Here is a 6,010-nt window from a genome sequence, read left to right on the forward strand (position 1 = left end):
CCAAAGCCATGGGCTTTTTAGTCATGTGAACCTTAATATACTGTTGGAGATATTAACTAATCTAGTCACTATAAAAGTCAATACAGAGATTTCTCAAAAAAAAAAAAAAAAATCTCTATCATTTAAGGATCCACCCAAAGGACTTCAACTCCCCACATCCCAGAGAGACTTACATGTCAATGTTCATGACAGTATTGGCTAAGTGCCAGAGCCAACCCAGGTATCCAACACTGGGGGAGCAGGAAAACATGGTGATTATGTATACATAATGAAAATGTTTCTGGCCATAAAGAACAAAGTTGTATTGTTTTTAGGACAATGGCTACAACTGGAAATAATCATATCAAGCACAGTAAACCAGTCTCAAAAAGACAAATATCATGTTTTCTCTCATTGATGCTTCCAAGATGGGCTATAAATAAATAAAATCACCGAAGTACACATGATAGGTAACTATCTAGAAGTACAATGGGAACTAGCAGGCATGGTAGTAAGCTGTGACAAGGGAGTCTGGAGGGAAAATGCTCAATGCCTTGACGGGGGGGCTCAAAAAGTAAATTTAAAGATCCATTCAAATGGACCTCATGAAACCCAGGGCTGTAGTTCAGAACCCCAAGAGCTACTGAAGGAAGGAGCTTCATGTGTTGACATCCCCTAGAAAGCAGATTCCAACGGATGGTATCATCTGGAAAATTGTACATACTTTCTTCCTTTAGGCTCTGTGCCCATCTCCATAGTCAGAGAAATTCTATCCAGTAGCCTCAGCTCAAAATAATGTCCATGTAACTGCCTGACCCTGCATGACTCAGCTGCTCAGCACATGTGCCAGCGCTCACAGCCTTCCCCCACCTCCAATCTTTCCATCTCTTCTTCCAGAACAGCAACTGGGAGCACCTTGGGGAATGGGGAAATGCCACTTCAGAAGAACCACCACCTGTCGATGGGCATTTCCTGAGCTCCCATATCAAGGACACTCAGTAGAAAACAGTAGCATAGTGATCCATGGTTCTGTCGACTCAGTCAAGCTGGAATGTGTGCAGAAGCAAAGGGCACGTGCCAACTCTCTCTCTCTCTCTCTCTCTCTCTCTCTCTCTCTCTCTCTCTCTCTCTCTCTCTCTCTCTCTCTCTCTCTCTCTCTCGGATAGGAAAATAAAGTCCAAAGAAGAGGGGGAGGTGTGGGTGGGTAAAAGTTCCTGGTATTATAAGTATTCCTTTGGCTTCCAGCCTTTCCAAATGACATGTTCATCTTCAGTTGCTCTCTTTTATCAGTGGACTTTATTCCCCACAGCACACATGTGCATAGAGTTGGGTATGCTGGGATGTGAAATGGTATAGAAGAGTTTCGAGATACGGAGAAAGGAAAGGGGAAGAGAATTTTTAAAACTTCCTATCTTTCTTTCTTTCTTCCTTCCTTCCTTCCTTCCTTCCTTCCTTTCTCCCTTCCTTTCTCCCTTTCTCCCATTCTCCCTTTCTGCCTTATATGTATGGGTGTTCTTCCTGCATGCATTTCTGTGCAACACAGGCTAGTGCCCAGGGAGGCAAAAGGAGGACATCCAATCCCCTGAAACTGAAGTGATAGATGATTTGGAGCCACCATGAACTTGGCTCTTCTGCAAAAGCAGCCAGTGCTCTTAACCACTGATGCACCTCCAGCCCCAGAAAGTAATTTTTAATGTAGAAAGAAAATACTATATTTTGAAACTGTGTTTTCCTGAGTCCCTGGGTTAAAGCACTCCCTGAAGACAGGCTCTCTGCTTGCAGGGAAGGGGCAGAGAGGGTTGCAGATCCACTGCTGTCACTTGGAGGCTGAAAGGGTCCTGTCCCTGCCACCCTGCTTGACTAGTAAGGCCTGTCGTGTTTTCCAAACAAGTGTCTGCTGGCAGGGAAATTGCTAGACAGGAGACAACTGCTTCTTAAACATCAGTTCTCTGTTTGCAACAAGGAAGTACAGAAGTACTTTTCAGTAAGAGAGGATCCCAGAGGCAGGTGAATTTCTGAGTTCGAGGCCAACCTGGTCTACAGAGTGAGTTCCAGGACAGCCAGGGTTACACAGAGAAACCAAACCCTGTCTAGAAAAAAAATGAAAAGGGGGGAGATTCTAAAGACCCTGGAGGGAACTTGACCTAAAGAATTAGCAAGAGGCAAAATTTGACTATGCAGAGTAAAACTGTAGAATCCCGTATGCGTGACTAGTATTTCTGTTAACTGAATTTATTCTCCTGCTTTCACTCTCTCACCTACTGTGTTTTATAAAATGGCAATGTATATATAAAGATAGAGATAGATGGATGTAGCTAGATATAGATAGATACAGAACTAGAGCTAGAGATGGTATATATCATGTATAATGGTGAGGGGCGGTATAGGTTATGTATAATCCTGAGGGGTGAGGCATTTCTGCAGGCCCTGCCAAGACATCCTGTAGGGAATCACACCATGTGACAGACCTAGTATAAAGACTCATTACTGGGTGAAGCTGGGAGCACAGGAGTAGAGACAGAGAAAGTGGGGGAGGGACAAAGAAGGACAGAGAGGAGAGAAGGGGGAAAGGAGAGAGGGGGAAAGTAGGGAGGGATGAGGAAGAGCCAGTCAGGAACATGTGGAGGCAGAGACAGAGTGAAGGAAGAGAGAGTGAGAGAAAGACTAGGATATTTGAGAGAGAGCGTGCATGAGTGAGCGCAGGATTGCAAATAATCCTTTTTAAACACTTGCCTCACACCTGGAGGCAGGTGATGATGTAAGCTGTTGCTAGGTGGTTGTTGCTATGTTCCTAGGAGGAGCCTAGCGGAATTGTCTGTAAGCTAATACCCGCTCCCTGCCCAAAGGCCCCTGCCTGTATTCTATGACTCTCGGCTGGTCAAGGGCTCATACATAGTGCTGACTCTATGCATTTATTTCATCCTGGGAAGAAGCTTTGGCTCTCTCAGTGCCCATGACTTCCACCTAGATTTAAGTCCCTCAGTGGTTTCCAGGAATATCACTGAGTCCTTCCAGCAGAGATTTCAGCTTTCACAGTGGCTGAAATGGCCAAGGGACTGGGCCAGCAAATCTCCCATCTACACCAGCTTCAAGGGAAAAGAGCAGAAACAAGTGAATGCATAAACAGCATCTTGGGAGGGATTCATGACCTGAGTGTTAGCTGGTGCCTCTGTTAAGCTCCTCATTGTAGGACATTTTACTAGCCTAAAGAATGCGCCTCTCCTTCCTCAAAAGGTTGCAGTTTTGAAAATCTGTGTGTCACCCCAAAAGCACTGGATGTAATAATTTATAGTGAGAAGGCTGGGCTGACTCAATGTCAGGCTTCACATTAGCAGTTAAAGAGACTAGGCCTAAATCTCTGTTTCTAAGAATTGAGCAATTCCAGAGAAGTTCAGGCCTCGGAAGCTGCTCTGACACCTGGCCTGAAGCAAGGACAATGGATCAGCAGCAGTTTCCAGACTTCCTCAGCAACAATTTCCAGACCTCCCCAGCAAGTTTCCAGTCCCCACACCCCATAAAGGAATGTCTGTAGAGAGGGACCCAACAGATTACCACAGAGGTCACCTACCCAGGCATTCTCTAGTGTGCTTTAAATCAGGCCTGTGAGCTCACTTGGTTGTCTTTCTATTGCAGTAATGGGGAGACTCCAGCATGCTGGACTTCTCAGAATTAAACACTCTTTGCGTTTACGTACTATTTGAGTCCAGGGTGTCATTCTTTGGGGGAATCATGGACCCTTACAATAATTTTTCTGAAATTTTCCTTGAGGCTGCTAAGTAGAACTGAATTGAGTGAACACTCCAGGCTTTCCTGCATCCACCCCTCCACTTGAAAGATGTTCATCTTATCCATCATCTTAATCCTCTCAACAATCCAGCAGAGTCTTTATGTCCACTTTAAAGATAGTAAATCTATTAAAGTGCCAGACTAGAATCAGGTACTTGATGCAGGGATCTCAAGGATATTTGGACATTTAAATATGGGAGGTCGGAATATACTTCCAATAGCTGAAGAAATAACTAAGAATTTGAGGAAAATCCAGGCACTGGAGTCAGGAATTGAACCTAGTCAGCCCGCACCTAGCATCCCTGCCTCTATGTTACCAACTTAGTGACTCCTCCATATCTGTTTATTAGATGCGAACACGCTGAGACAGCTCCTCAGAATTAGATCACCCATCTCACCGGGAGCCCAGTGACAACTCTCCATTGACCTACTACTGATGTATTAACACTACTGAGAAAATGTGTTCGAATCGGCAAAACGACCTATTTCAAACCCTCAAAAAAAGGGTGTTTAGAGTTGTTTTTGTGATGACAACTGTGAAGAAGAACGTTTATATCAATGAATGCCCGAGAAAAGGAACCGGTTCCCAATAGTTCCCAGCATAAAAAAACATGACCACATACATCCAAAGGAATATTTTTTTTCTCAAGGTTTTGTTAGGAATTCATTGCTGTGAAAAGACACCAGGACCAAGGCAACTCCTATAAAGGACAACATTTCATTGGGGCTGCCTTACAAGTTTTGCGGTTCAGTCCATGTATCATCAAGGCAGGAAGTATGACAGCATCCAGGTAAGCATGTTGCTGGAGGAGCCAAGAATTCAACATCTTGTACCGAAGGCAAACAGGATAAGACTCAGCATCCTTAGGCAGCCAGGAGGGTCTCATTGCCCACCCTGAAAGTGACACACTTCCTGCAACCCTGAAAGGTCACACCTCCAAATAGAGCCACTCCCTGGACCAAGCATATTCAAACTATTACATCTCAAAAAATATTTGTGATGAATAAATAAAGAAGCAAGAAAGCATTAAAAGATGGTATATGACTACATAAATCTACCTACATCCAAGAAGTTTCTACAGGTGAAGGATACCAGAATTAATTCCTACACTCAAGAATGTCCTAAAAAGAGAAAGAACAGACTCTCTCTTCTTCCCCTGCTTGCCTCGTGGGACTGAGCAACTGCTGAATCCTTGGACTTCTATTCACAGCTGCTGCAGACCATTGTTGCGAGTTGGACTACAGCCTGACATCACTGAGGCCTCAGGCCTTCTATGATGGGAGTCATTGCAGTGCCAGAGGAGTGTACCATAGCCCAGTGGCTGAAACGTTTGGCCCCAAAACGAGAGAGGTCCTCATAGAAATGGCTAAGAAGCTTGGACTTCGGTGCCATTTAAAGGGGATGATAGTAATAATTGAGGGGTCTCGCTAAAGCTGAAAGCTTTATATTCCGTACTTGGGGGTGCAGATGTTGTCAATATGACCACTGTTCCAGAGGTGGTGCTTGCTAAGGAGGCTCGAATGTGTTATGCAAGCATTGCCATGGCAACTGATTATGATCATTGGAAGGAGCATGAAGAAGCAGTGTCAGTGGATGGGATTTTAAAGACCATGACAGAAAATGTCAATAAAGCCAAAAGTTTCCTCCTCACTACTATACCTCACATAGGGTCGATGGAATGGTCAGAAACGCTCTGTAAACATGGCCCAGTTTTCCGTTTTACCACCAAGACATTAAAACAGCATGGCTGACACAAGAAGGCTTTCTACTTCTAGTCTTTGGGGGATTTTGCTTAAACAAAAATGGGTAAGATCCACAGTCTTCATGCCTTTGCCTGAAAGAAAGACACTGTTAGCGATTCAACCAAGATCCTGACTCCTCCAGGACCCAGAAAGAAAGCAGACAGCCTGACAAACAAAGCCCGAGAGCACATTTGTCTCATTTCCCTATTAAATTGACGTCATGGAAGACTGGTGAAAAAGTCCACTTCCCTACACTGCTAAGGAACCAATACGAGCTCAAGATGGGACTCTGTGATTGTAAACTTGTGCCATGTTTCCAGCACCTAGAGCTCAAGATGGGACTCTGTGATTGTAAGCTTGTGCCATGTTTCCAGCACCTGGTAGTCTAAGAGTTTCTCTTGAAGAACTTATGAGATATTCATTCAAAGAATCATGTGTAAAGAAGGCTATTTCCTGTCATAGTAAAATAATCAAAACTATCTGAATATCAAAAAAAAAAAAA

General features: G+C 44.1%; 1 pseudogene; it reads left to right on the forward strand.

The window, feature by feature from the left end:
- The first annotated feature begins 318 nt into the window (after nucleotides 1–318).
- LOC116089387 lies at nucleotides 319–5,503 on the forward strand (annotated as a pseudogene).
- Nucleotides 5,504–6,010: the final 507 nt, after the last annotated feature.

This window comes from Mastomys coucha, unplaced genomic scaffold (genome assembly GCF_008632895.1).
Source record: "Mastomys coucha isolate ucsf_1 unplaced genomic scaffold, UCSF_Mcou_1 pScaffold14, whole genome shotgun sequence".
NCBI classification, from domain to species: Eukaryota; Metazoa; Chordata; class Mammalia; order Rodentia; family Muridae; genus Mastomys; species Mastomys coucha.